This window comes from Delphinapterus leucas, chromosome 9 (assembly GCF_059928025.1).
Source record: "Delphinapterus leucas isolate spDelLeu-1000000601 "Yukka" chromosome 9, BTC_Dleu_Yukka2, whole genome shotgun sequence".
Taxonomy (NCBI): Eukaryota; Metazoa; Chordata; class Mammalia; order Artiodactyla; family Monodontidae; genus Delphinapterus; species Delphinapterus leucas.
This window is the reverse complement of record NC_143137.1, coordinates 86249254-86262931: the sequence shown is the minus strand read 5'-3', so window position 1 is coordinate 86262931 and position 13678 is coordinate 86249254. Positions and strand designations below refer to the sequence as shown.

General features: G+C 39.0%; 1 protein-coding gene across 2 annotated transcripts in view; it reads left to right on the top strand.

The window, feature by feature from the left end:
- RELN (reelin) overlaps nucleotides 1-13678 on the top strand; it is a 527392-nt gene that overhangs the window by 472382 nt on the left and 41332 nt on the right. The gene's annotated exons all lie outside the window — the stretch shown is intronic.

Sequence of the window (13678 nt, the reverse complement as noted above, 5' to 3'; positions counted from 1 at the left end):
AATTTTGACCCTTTCAAATGATATTTTAAAAATTTGATGAGCATGCATTTCATCTTGTAATCATATTGAAAATATGCAGTTTGTTTATTATATTACCCTCAAAGTTCATGTTGTACAATGGTCTTAAAGGCAACACTGCTTTATAACAAGGCCCTTTGGGTAATTCAGAAAGAAACGAGCATGGCTGGAACCCAAGCCAGACCCCCTTCTAACTGTGCTTTGCCATGCGCCAAAGATCATTAGAACAATGTACCAGACTCAGAGCATTTTGCCTCAAACTCAAGATAGCTAATCTATACTATATCTGCTCTTTCATCCAGTTGCTTTTTAAATGCGGTGCTTCCTTATTCTGAGTTGAACTTACTGCCTCAACATCTGTAAAATACTGGGACATCAGTGTTTATGTCATCTGCCAGGACAGAATTGAGGATTTTAGTTTGTAGTTCTTCACTATAAACAAACCTGATGCTGACAACTTAAAGCTATGAGCTAAGTAGGAATTAGGAGTGACTGTGACAATGTGCCAGTTGTAGTTTGTCCACTCACTTATCATGTGACCACAGAGCTAGGCTCCCAGTATTGTTGGCACAGTGGTGGAAACAGTCAACCGAGGTTGGGTGTCCACAAATTGACATCAAACCATTAACCAAACTGAAATGACTAGTAGTCATCAGTAGTGATTATTCATGCATTAAGCCGTTCATTAAACAAGTATTTTTTAAGTATTTCATTATTACCTAGGTCCGTGTGAGAGGCTGAACTTAGCCCCGCCTCAAGGAACTTTTTGTCTAGTGCGGGAGAGAGGTATTAACCAGAAATCACTAGTAATCAGAGAAGTAAATATGAAATTCAACTCTGATAAGTGATGGAGGATACTTGCATGGTGCTAAGAGATTATACATCATAGAGAGATTTGCCTTGGTCAAGAAGGTCAAGGAACAGTTTCTTGAGAAAATAATTGTAGTGTGATGTGAAGGAAGGATACGAGTTAACTAGGAGAAGGGGAAGGGGAAGGGTGTTCCAGGTAAAGATAACACCCTGTAGTAGGAGGAAGCAGGCATATTTGAGATGCTGATATAATGGATCAGACACCAAGAGAGAAAGTGGAGTGAGGTGTAAGATGGTGTCAGACCATGGAGAGTCGGTCATACTAAAGATTTAGGGGTTTGTTGGACTTCCCTGGTGGTGCAGTGGTTAAGAATCCACCTGCCAATGCAGGGGACATAGTTTCGAGCCCAGGAAGATCCCACATGCCATGGAGCAGCTAAGCCTGTGTGCCACAACTACTGAGCCTGCTCTCTAGAGCCCGTGAGGCACAAACAAAGGAAGCCCGCGCACCTAGAGCCCGTGCTCTGCAGCAAGAGAAGCCACTGCAGTGAGAAGCCCGCGCACCACAACGAAGAGTAGACCCCGCTCGCCACAACTAGAGAAAGCCCATGTGCAGCAACGAAGATACAACACAGCCAAAAATCAATTAATTAATTTTAAAAAAAGATTTAGGGGCTTGTTATATGGATGCTGGAAGCCTGCTAAAATGCTTGGGGATGGGGAGACATGATCAGATTTGCATTCAGAAAAGCTTATTCTAACTGGAGAACAAATTGGGGAGGATAAGAGTAGATGTAAGGAGGCCCTTTAAGAGACAGTGACTGCTGGTAGCTTAGACTAAGATGTGGCAGACATGAAGAGAAGTGAAGAAGTTCAAGAGAGATGGAGGCAATAAAATTGAGCTTAATGATGAAATGCATGTGGGACAGTGAAGGAAGGGGCAATGTCGAAGATGACTCCCTGGTCTCTGAGTTGCAAAACTGAACGGATGCTGGTGCTTTTCATCAGGAAAGCACCAGTGAGACTAAACACAAGATACGTCACACTGTGCTCCAGACATTGCTCTGTTGAAACCTAAATAAATTGGGGTAGATAGAATCGTAGTCTCTAATCCTCCCCATTTACACTGGTGAAGTTAGATCTTCGTGAAAGAAAGAAAGAAAAGAAAAAGACCAGAAAGTATTGCAGTTTAGTGGAGGGCTCCCACTTTTCAGCCCTGTGAGCTTCTAAGCAAGTCATTTCACGTCCCTAAGCTTAAGTTTCCTTATCTGAAAAATGAAGATATTTTTTACCATATAAAAAGCTAATCAATGTGCCTGGAAGTGTTTGGGACATTGTAAACATTTACTGAAATGTAAGTCGTTTTTACTTTTATGAGTTAACTACATAATCACATTTGTTAACCATAGCTCAAGTTTATTACCAGACTTCAGTCAGACTAAGAAGTCGTCCTCAGTTAACTTAAAAAGAGTGAGCCCATAGTAATGGTAGGACGCTATCTTAAGTTTCTGCCCTGGAGGAGGTTACAATCTGATTATGGGAAAATAAACAACTTAAAAATAATACATGCTGAGTAAAATTTAGAGCTTCACTGAGGAATGGGCTGGAAATGCTGTAGGTATTGAGAGATGGGAGACAGTGTTGAATGCCAGAGTTAGGGATTCGGGAAAAGATGGACCCTGGCCTCAAAGGATGGCTAGGACTTAGGTGGGTAAGGAAAAGAACATCCTAAATTAGGGGAACAATGTGAACAGGGCATGTGAGTCTGGGAGAAGCACAGAGGTTGCTGATTAAAGAGGGAGCTTGTATCTGTAAGTTATGGGAAGTTGTTTGTTAGCAGAGTTGGGGTAATTTATAGTAAGCATTGAAGCAAGGCAAAGGGGTTTAGACTTGTAGGGAAAATGAACTATGGTGAGTTTTGAGCTGAGACTAATTCTTCCAAGAAAAAAAAATTGGGAGAAAAGAGAGACTCAAGTAGGAGAAAGACAAAGGCATTGTGATAATGACTGTACATAGTAACAAGGATCTGGGGTACAGCTAACATGAGGGGGATGAAGTAGATATTATAGGACATTTCAGAGAAAGAATTGATAAAACTCAGTCACTAACTTCTTCTCCCTTGCACACATCAAAAGATGACTTTAAAGTTTGAAGCTTGAGAAAGTGGTGAGAAGAAGAGAGGAGTGAGCTGAAGCTGATTCCAGGAGGGACAGTACAGCAGATTTAATCAAAAGATGCTGAATTAAATGTGATGGAAATATCCTTTTGACAGAGCTATGAAGACTGGAGCCCAGGGGAAGACAATAAACCTTGAAGGCGTGAACATAGAGGTCATAGGCAATGCTATAAAACTGCAGCAGCTCTCCAGAGGAGAGCATTTAAAAAGAAAGGATCCCTAAATTTAATAGCAGAATGAGTGGAAATAGCTATTAGAGGAACCAGGAGGATGCAGTCAAGGAGGAAGGAGAATCAGAATAAAGTGGTATCCAAAAGCCAAGTGAAAATAGAATATCAAGCAGGGATAGATCAAATCAGTGACAAATGCTACATAGAGTCAAGAAGAAGAAAGTTTCACAATAAATTTACTAGAGTTTTCAATAAGGAGATAGTCAATGACCTTCAAAAGAACAGTTTCAGTGAGATACTGGAAATAAATACAGCTTGTCTGGTGCCAGAGCCCATGGGCTTAACCACTGTATTAGTACTACATCTTTATTGCTTGCCTAAGAGATATGGTCCGAGAAGAAACAGAAAGGGAGGATGCCAGGCGTTCTTGAGAAAGGCTGAAAAAAATAGGAAGATGCCAAAATCAATTTCATAGCCCCTACTCTGAATATGCCTTCTTCTCCTCCTTTACTAACCCCAGACCTAAAAATAAAAGGTGACTCAAGTGGCATCGTTCTTGAAATGTCACCTGAGAACCAGAGTGAGTCAGTGGAAGGGCAGGTAACCCAAATCCACCAAGAAAGATGGGGTGTGGGAGCTGCCACTGGAAGGCTCAGGTGTGACTTGGCTATTTAAAGTCACAGTTTGAAAATGATCCATTCTCTTCTACTGGCCCTAATGACCTGGCTGATACCACTGTCTTTAAAGATTAACTACTACACTTTGGAAGCCAGGTGGTTTTAGCCGCAGCACAGAAGCTATTCCATGTGTGCAGGAAGTTTAAAGGAATGGTGATAAGCTCAAGAAGGGGGAAAAAGATTGTGGAAGGACTGGAGTGATGGAATGGGGTTGGAGGAGTCTGTACCTTTTGGCAGGTAAACAAATTTAGAGTAGGAGGATATTTTTCAATGATATTCCCAACTACTGTAACTGCAAAGAAAAGGTCTTATTCTAAGAAAACCAAGTAACTAAACATAATATTATTGGGTTAATCATGGAGAAATAGTCAAGGGAATTACAAGTTCTTTTTTTTTTTAGCCATTTATTTAATTAACAAAAGGAGAGAAAGAAAAACACATTCCAAAGTTAAAATGCTGATGAATGACAGAAAATTCACACTGAATCACCAGCTTCTCTGTTGTATAATGTTGTCTTTTTTTTTTTAACACCTTTATTGGAGTATAAATGCTTTACAATGTTGTGTTAGCTTCTGCTGTATAACAAAGTGAATCAGCTATACATATACGTATATCTCCATATACCCTCCCTCTTGCGTCTCCCTCCCACCCTCCCTATCCCACCCCTCTAGGTGGTCCCAAAGCACTGAGCTGATCTCCCTGTGCTATGCAGCTACATCCCACTAGCTATCTGTTTTACATTTGGTAGTGTATATATGTCCATGCCACTCTCTCACTTGGTCCCAGCTTACCCTTCCCCCTCCCTGTGTCCTCAAGTCCATTCTCTACATCTGTGTCTTTATTCCTGTCCTGCCCCTAGGTTTTTTTTTTTTATTCCGTATATATGTGTTAGTATACGGTATTTGTTTTCCTCTTTCTGACTTACTTCACTCTGTATGACAGATTCTAGGTCCATCCACCTCACTACAAATAACTCAATTTCGTTTCTTTTTATGGCTAACATTCCATTGTATATATGTGCCACATCTTCTTTATCCATTCATCCGTCGATGGACACTTAGGTTGCTTCCATGTCCTGGCTATTGTAAATAGAGCTGCAATGAACATTGTGGTACATGACCCTTTTTTGAATTATGGTCTTCTCAGGGTATATGCCCAGTAGTGGGATTGCTGGGTCATATGGTAGTTCTATTTTTAATTTTTTAAGGAACTTCCATACTGTTCTCCATAGTGGCTGTATCAATTTACATTCCCACCAACAGTGCAAGAGGGTTCCCTTTTCTCCACACCCTCTCCAGCATTTATTGTTTGTAGATTTTTTTGGTGATGGCCATTTTGACTGGTGTGAGATGATACCTCACTGTAGTTTTGATTTGCATTTTTCTAATGATTAATGATGTTGAGCATTCTTTCATGTGTTTGTTGGCAATCTGTATATCTTCTTTGGAGAAATGTCTATTTAGTTCTTCTGCCCATTTTTGGATTGGGTTACTTGTTTTTTTGATATTGAGCTGCATGAGCTGCTTGTATATTCTGGAGATTAATCCTTTGTCAGTTGCTTCGTTTGCAAATATTCTCTCCCATTCTGAGGGTTGGCGTTTCATCTTGTTTATGGTTTCCTTTGCTGTGCAAAAGCTTTTAAGTTTCATTAGGTCCCATTAATTTATTTTTGTCTTTATTTCCATTTCTCAAGGAGGTGGGTCAAAAAGAATCTTGCTGTGATTTATGTCATTGAGTGTTCTTCCTATGTTTTCCTCTAAGAGTTTTATAGTGTCTGGCCTTACATTTAGGTCTTTAATCCATTTTGAGTTTATTTTTGTGTATGGTGTTAGGGAGTGTTCTAATTTCATTCTTTCACATGTAGCTGTCCAGTTTTCCCAGCACCACTTATTGAAGAGGCTGTCTTTTCTCCATTGTATATTCTTGCCTCCTTTATCAAAGATAAGGTGACCATATGTGCGTGGGTTTATCTCTGGGCTTTTTATCCTGTTTTTGTTTTTGCTTTATCCTATGTTTCTGTTTTTGTGCCAGTACTATACTGTCTTGATTACTGTAGCTTTGTAGTATAGCCTGAACTCAGCCTGATTCCTCCAGCTCCACTTTTCTTTCTCAAGATCGCTTTGGCTATTTGGGGTCTTTTGTGTTTCCATAAAATTGTGAGATTTTTTTGTTCTAGTTCTGTGAAAAATGCCATTGCTGTTTGATAGGGATTGCATTGAATCTGTAGATTGTTTTGGATAGTATACTCATTTTCACAATGTTGATTCTTCCCATCCAAGAACATGGTATATCTCTCCATCTGTTTGTATCGTCTTTAATTTCTTTCATCACTGTCTTACAGTTTTCTGCCTAGAGGTCTTTTGTCTCCTTTGGTAGGTTTATTCCTAGGTATTTTATTCTATTTGTTGCAGTGTTAAATGGGAGTGTTTCCTTAATTTCTCTTTTAGATTTTTCATCATTAGTGTATAGGAATGCAAGAGATTTCTGTGCATTAATTTTGTATCCTGCTACTTTACCAAATTCATTGATTAGCTCTAGTAGTTTTCTGGTAGCATCTTTAGGATTTCTATGTATAGTATCATGTCATCTGTAAACAGTGACAGTTTTACTTCTTCTTTTCTGATTTGTATTCCTTTTTTGGGGGGGGTGTGGACCATGGTTTTTTGTTTGTATTTTTATTTTTTAACATCTTCATTGGAGTGTAACTGCTTTACAGTGGTGTATTCCTTTTATTTCTTTTTCTTCTCTCATTGCTGTGACTAAAACTTCCAAAACTATGTTGAATAATAGCAGTGAGAGTGGGCAACCTTGTCTTGTTCCTGATCTTAGTGGAAATGGTTTCAGTTTTTCACCACTGAGAATGATGTTGGCTGTGGGTTTGTCATATATGGCCTATATTGTGTTGAGGTAGTTCCCCTCTATGCCTACATTCTGTAGAGTTTTTATCATAAATGGGTGTTGAATTTTGTCAAAAGCTTTTTCTGCATCTATTGAGATGATCATATGGTTTTTATCCTTCAGTTTGTTTATATGGTTTATCACACTGATTGATTTGTATATTGAAGAATCCTTGCATTCCTGGGATAAACCCCACTTGTCATGGTGTATGATCCTTTAAATGTGCTGCTAGATTCTGTTTGCTAGTATTTTGTTGAGGATTTTTACATCTATGTTCATCAGTGATATTCGCCTGTAGTTTTCTTTTTTTGTGACATCTTTGTCTGGTGTTGGTATCAGGGTGATGGTGGCCTTGTAGAATGAGTTTGGGAGTGTTCCTCCCTCTGCTATATTTTGGAAGAGTTTGAGAAGGATAGGTGTTAACTCTTCTCTAAATATTTGATCACATTCACCTGTAGAGCTAACAGGTCCTGGGCTTTTGTTTGTTGGAAGATTTTTAATCACAGTTCCAATTTAATTACTTATGATTGGTGTGTTCATATTTTCTATTTCTTCCTGGTTCAGTCTTGGAAGGTTGTGCTTTTCTAAGAATTTGTCCATTTCTTCCAGGTTGTCCATTTTATTGGCATGTAGTTGCTTGTAGTAATCTCTCAGGATCCTTTGTATTTCTGCAGTATCAGTTGTTAATTCTCCTTTTTCATTTCTATTTCTGTTGATTCGAGTCTTCTCCCTTTTTTTCTTGATGAGTCTGGCTTATAGTTTTATCAATTTTGTTTATCGTCTCAAAGAACCAGCTTTTAGTTTTATTGACCTTTGCTATTGTTTCCTTCATTTCTTTTTCATTTATTTCTGATCTGATCCTTATGCTTTCTTTCCTTCTGCTGACTTCGGGGTTTTTTGTTTGTTTCTCTAATTGCTTTAGGTGTAAGGTTAGGTTGTTTATTTGAGATTTTTCTTGTTTCTTGAGGTAGGATTGTATTGCTATAAACTTCCCTCTTAGAACTGCTTTTGCTGCATCCCATAGGTTTGGGGTCGTTGTGTTTTCATTGCCATTTGTTTCTAGGTATTTTTTGATTTCCTCTTTGAGTTCTTCAGTGATCTCTTGGTTATTTAGTAGTGTATTGTTTACCTCCATGTGTTTGTATTTTTTAATTTTTTTTACTGTAATTGATATCTACTCTCATAGTGTTATGGTCAGAAAAGATACTTGATACAATTTCAATTTTCTTAAATTTACTAAGGCTTGATTTGTGACCCAAGATATGATCTATCCTGGAGAATGTTCCATGAGCACTTAAGAAGAAAGTTTATTCTGTTGTTTTGGGATGGAATGTCCTATAAATATCAATTAAGTCCATCTTGTTTAATGTATCATATAAAGCTTGTGTTTCCTTATTTATTTTCATGATCTGTCCATTGGTGAAAGTAGGGTGTTGAAGTCTCCTACTATGATTATGTTACTGTCGACTTCCCCTTTTATGGCTGTTAGTATTTGTCTTATGCATTGAGGTGCTCCTATGTTGGGTGCATAAATATTTACAATTGTTATATTGTCTTCTTGGATTGATCCCTTGATCATTATGTAGTGTCCTTCTTTGTCTCTTGTAATAGTCTTTATTTTAAAGTCTCTTTTGTCAGATATGAGAATTGCTACTCCAGATTTCTTTTGATTTCCATTTGCATGGAATATCTTTTTCCATCCCCTCACTTTCAGTCTGTATGTGTCCCTAGGTGTTAAGTGAGTCTCCTGTAAACAGCGTATATACAGGTCTTGTTTTTATATCCATTCAGCCAGTCTGTGTCTTTTGGTTGGAGCATTTAATCCATTTGCATTTAAGGTAATTATCGACATGTATGTTCCTGTTACCATTTTCTTAATTGTCTTGGGTTTGTTTTTGTAGGTCTTTTCCTTCTCTTGTGTTTCCTGCCTACAGAAGTTCCTTTAGCATTTGTTGTAAAGCTAGTTTGGTGGTGCTGAAGTCTCTTAACTTTTGCTTGTCTGTAAAGGTTTTAATTTCTCCATCAAATCTGAATGAGATCCTGGCTGGGTAGGGTAATCTTGTAGGTTTTTCCCTTTCATCACTTTAAATATGTCATGCCACTCCTTTCTGCACCTTTCTGGCTTGCAGAGTTTCTGCTGAAAGATCAGCTGTTAACCTTATGGGGATTCCCGTATATGTTATTTGTTGCTTTTCCCTTGCTGCTTTTAATATTTTTTCTTTGTATTTAATTTTTGATAGTTTGATTAATATGTGTCTTGGCGTGTTTCTCCTTGGATTTTCCTGTATGGGACTCTCTACGCTTCCTGGACTTGCTGGACTATTTCCATTCCCATGTTATGGAAGTTTTCCACTATAATCTCTTCAGTATTTTCTCAGACACTTTCTTTTTCTCTTCTTCTTCTGGGACCCCTATAATTTGAATATGTTGGTGCATTTAATGTTGTCCCAGAGGTCTCTGAGACTGTCCTCAATTCTTTTCATTCTTTTTTCTTTATTCTGCTCTGCGGTAGTTATTTCCACTATTTTATCTTCCAGGTCACTTATCCGTTCTTCTGCCTCAGTTATTCTGCTACTGATTTCATTTTTAATTTCATTTATTGTGTTGTTCATCATTGTTTGTTTGCTCTTTAGTTCTTCTAGGTCCTTGTTAAATGTTTCTTGTATTTTCTCCATTCTGTTTCCAAGATTTTTGATCATCTTTACTATCATTACTCTGAATTCTTTTTCAGGTAGACTGCCTATTTCCTCTTCATTTATTTGGTCTGGTGGGTTTTTACCTTGCTCCTTCATCTCCTGCGTGTTTCTCTGTCTTCTTATTTTATATAACTTACTGTGTTTGGGGTCTCCTTTTCACAGGCTGCAGGTTTGTAGTTCCCATTGTTCTTGGTGTCTGCCCCCAGTGGGTGAGGCTGCTTCAGTGTCTTGTGTATGCTTCCTGGTGGAGGGGACTGGTGTCTGTGTTCTGGTGGGTGGGGCTGGATCTTGTCTTTCTGGTGGGTAGGGTCACCTCATGCTAGGCAGCTCTGCCATCTCCCAACTGCTAGGAAGATCCCCCCCGCCTTTAACAGTCATCAAATCACTGCCCTCTCCACCACTGACCCCCAGCCCCTGCCCGACCACTCTCAAGACGTCTCCTATTTGATTCTTTCTGGCCACCTTTATTGCTGCCAATTAAACATTCTTTCAGTAAAGGTTTATGAAGCCCCATCTATCGGAGTCACCAACAGTAAAATGGTAAGTAAGGAGAATAATCCAACAGAGGAAACTATGCATAAATAGGCACTTTTATTAAAACATGATAAGAGCTTTAATAAAAGGTGATGGATTTGTCAGAATGGCCATCATCAAAAAGTCTACAAATAATAAATGCTGGAGAGGATGTGGAAAAAAGGGAACCCTCCTACATTGTCGGTCGGAATATAAATTGGTGCAGCCACTATGGAGAACAGTATGGAGTTTCCTTAAAGAACTAGAAACAGAGCTACCATGTGATCCAGCAATCCCACTCCTGGGCATATATCTGGAAAAGACAAAAACTCTAATTCAAAAAGATACGTGCACCCTAATGTTCATAGCAGCACTGTTAAAATAGCCAAGGCATGGAAGCAACCTAAATGCTCATCGACACATGAATAGATGAAGAAGATGTGAGATATATATATATATATATATATATATATATATATACACACACACACAATAGGATATTACTCAGCCATAAATAAGAATGAAATAACGCCATTTGCAGCAACATGGATGGACCAGAAGATTATCATACTAAGTGAAATATGTCAGAAAGAGAAAGACAAATATCATATGGTATCACTTATATGTGGAATCTTAAAAAATGACACAAATGAACTTATTTACAAAACAGAAATAAACTCACAGACATAGAAAACAAATTTATGGTTATCAAAGGGAAAGGGAGGGGGGAGAGATAAATTAGGAATTTGGGAGTAACAGATACACAGTACTATATATAAAATAGATTTTAAAAAGTACCTACTGGGGCTTCTCTGGTGGCGCAGTGGTTGAGAGTCCGCCTGCTGATGCAGGGGACATGGGTTCATGCCCCGGTCCAGGAAGATCCCACATGCCTTGCAGCTGCTGGGCCTGTGAGCCATGGCGACTGGGCCTGCACGTCCAGAGCCTGTGCTCCGTAACGGGAGAGGCCACAACAGTGAGAGGCCCACGTACCGCAAAAAAAAAAAAAAGTACCTACTGTATAGCACAGGAAACTGTAGTCAATATCTTATAATAAACTATAATGGGAAAGAATATGAAAAAGAACATATAAGATGTTACAGAAAAGCCCAAACGAATTTTTTTGCCAACCCTATATATATATATAAAACTGAATATATGTATATAAACTGAATCACTTTGCTGTACACGTGAAACATTGTATATCAACTATACTTCAATTTAAAAAATTTTAAAGGTAATGGAGCATATATAAAATATTAGGGGAACAAGGAAATCTTATTACTTGCCCACTATCTATGCACACTGAAGATATAAAACAGTATTCCTTGAAGGAATACAGAGATATTTCCTGCCCTTCAGAAACATATAATCTATAGGACAGAATAAGTATGTAAGTGTTGACTTGTTATTAAAATCCAAGTCATGATGTCCTATGGGAAATACGATATTCCACTATGTTATTTATAAGATGTTGCTGCATGTACCAGGCATAGCTATTAATAAACTTAGTCATTAAAAATTAACTGATGAGCAGAGCACTGAGTTACACAACCACAGCGGGGGCATCTTCATATTACTTACTCTGAGAATACCAGCTCACTGCACCTTAGAGCACCTACTAAGGGCTAGGTGCTGTACACTGAGTGTACAATGTTAAACAAAAAGAGATTAACCCTCCTCCCTTACAACTTTTCTGAGGAAGAGACAGACATTTAAGAAATACATATGCAGGGCTTCCGGGTGGCGCAGTGGTTGAGAGTACGCCTGCCGATGCAGGGGACACGGGTTCGTGCCCCGGTCCCGGAGGATCCCACATGCCGCGGAGCGGCTGGGCCCGTGAGCCATGGCCGCTGAGCCTGCGCGTCTGGAGCCTGTGCTCCGCAACGGGAGAGGCCACAACAGTGAGAGGCCCGCGTACTGCAAAAAAAAAAAAAAAGAAAAAAAAAAGAAATACATATGTAAATAAATATATGACTAAATTTGTGATAAATACTATGAAAGGAAAAGAACCATTTGCTATGGAAGAAATGTAGTTTTTAAAGGGATCTGAAAGAATATTTCTCTGTGAAGACCTGACATTCCCTCTGAGACCTGAAGGACACACAGAGGTTAACCGGGCAGAAAGGAATAACATGTCAGCAGAAGGCAGGAAAGAGTTGGGGGAGCTTCAGGAGCTGAGAGGAGGAGCCGGGCTCCAGAAGGGAGGCTGAGGGACCAGAGGAGAGGGCTGAGCTCCGGCAGAGCCTTGTGGGCCAAGGAGGAGCTTGGGATTGAAGTTAAATGCAATAGCAAGTGACAGGAGGGTATTAGGTAGACGTTTCTCTGCTGAGACGAACAGATGGGAGCTGGCGAGCAAGATAGGTTATGGAGAAATGAGTGCATAGCTGCTCAGCAAATAGATATCAAACTGAACGATTTATTTTCAGAGTGAAGATTTGAGTTCTGTTGTTTCTTTTCTATTTTCTAAACTTAATATAAATGTGTTCAGTTGGAAAATTTTAAATCCTTGCTGTTATTTGGTCTTTGGTCCTGCCTAAAACAGGTATCTTTCAGTCAAGTGGTTAACATATCTCTTAATGAGAAAAGTATATAAATCCATAAAACAGGAGTTGCTTTGGCTAATTATTTCCTCCAAGGTCTTTGAATGTTCAAGCTCACTTGAGCCTCAGGCATTGTTTGGATTTTACTGCCATCTAGTGTCCCTAAACACATAAGTTTATTTGTCCTTATGAACAAGACTCTCCCCCAAGCTGTGCAAATGAGCAAATATATATTCTCCAGAATGGGAGAATCTCTGTTTGGGTTTTATTTACATTGCATTTAAATCAATATAAAATAAGTCTGGGAGTAACAGAGCTTACTATCCTTTCTATCCTTACTAACAGAGTCTTACTATCCTCTCTCTTCTCTGTCCAGTTATCTTATCTAGGGTTTCACTGATCCTTCTGATATACACCCCCAGTCTTCCTAAGGCTCTCATTGTGAGAATTCCTCATAAATGCTGACCAGTGTGCCTCCTGTACAAAAGTGTCTGGCCTTAGGGAGCGCTTAGGAGTTGAAATCCTCTCCCCGACTCAAATGCAGAGGGGTTATGGCTGCTCAAGGACAAACATCTTTTCCTAAAGTGCAAATACAGCTTGGCAGCAGCCCTGTTGTCCTTCCACAATGATTTCCACACAAAATTCAGGGCTCACTGGTCCCATGAGGCTACTGATTTTAGCACTAGTTTTAGTATCTGTTTTAGTCTGTTTTTACAAGGCTCAGAAAGCTCATTGGCCTAAAATATTGGGTTGGCCAAAACTTTCCTTCAGCTTTTAAGTAAAAACAAAAGACACATTTTTTTTATTTTCACCAAGAACTTTACTGAACAACATATTCACCGTTTTGTTCCACTACCTTCTGCCACACTGATACGACAGCTGTCCCAGTACAATCTAACAAAATTGTTTCAAATGAAGTTAAAGACAGCTAAGCGGTACTAGAGCCATCTTAAGGAAAAAAACGAATGAACTTTTCGGCCAACACAGTATATTCTCAAGCTATTGCAGTTCAGTTTGGTTTGGTTTTCTTAATCAAAGTTTGGCAAAGAATTAGCCGTAATGAATACATTTTTCGGAACACAGGTGAGGATGTACGTGCATTTGTGTAACACTCCTCCATGCACTTGTTCAAACATACCAGAACACTTTCTCTTGTCCACCACATCCTTCATTATAA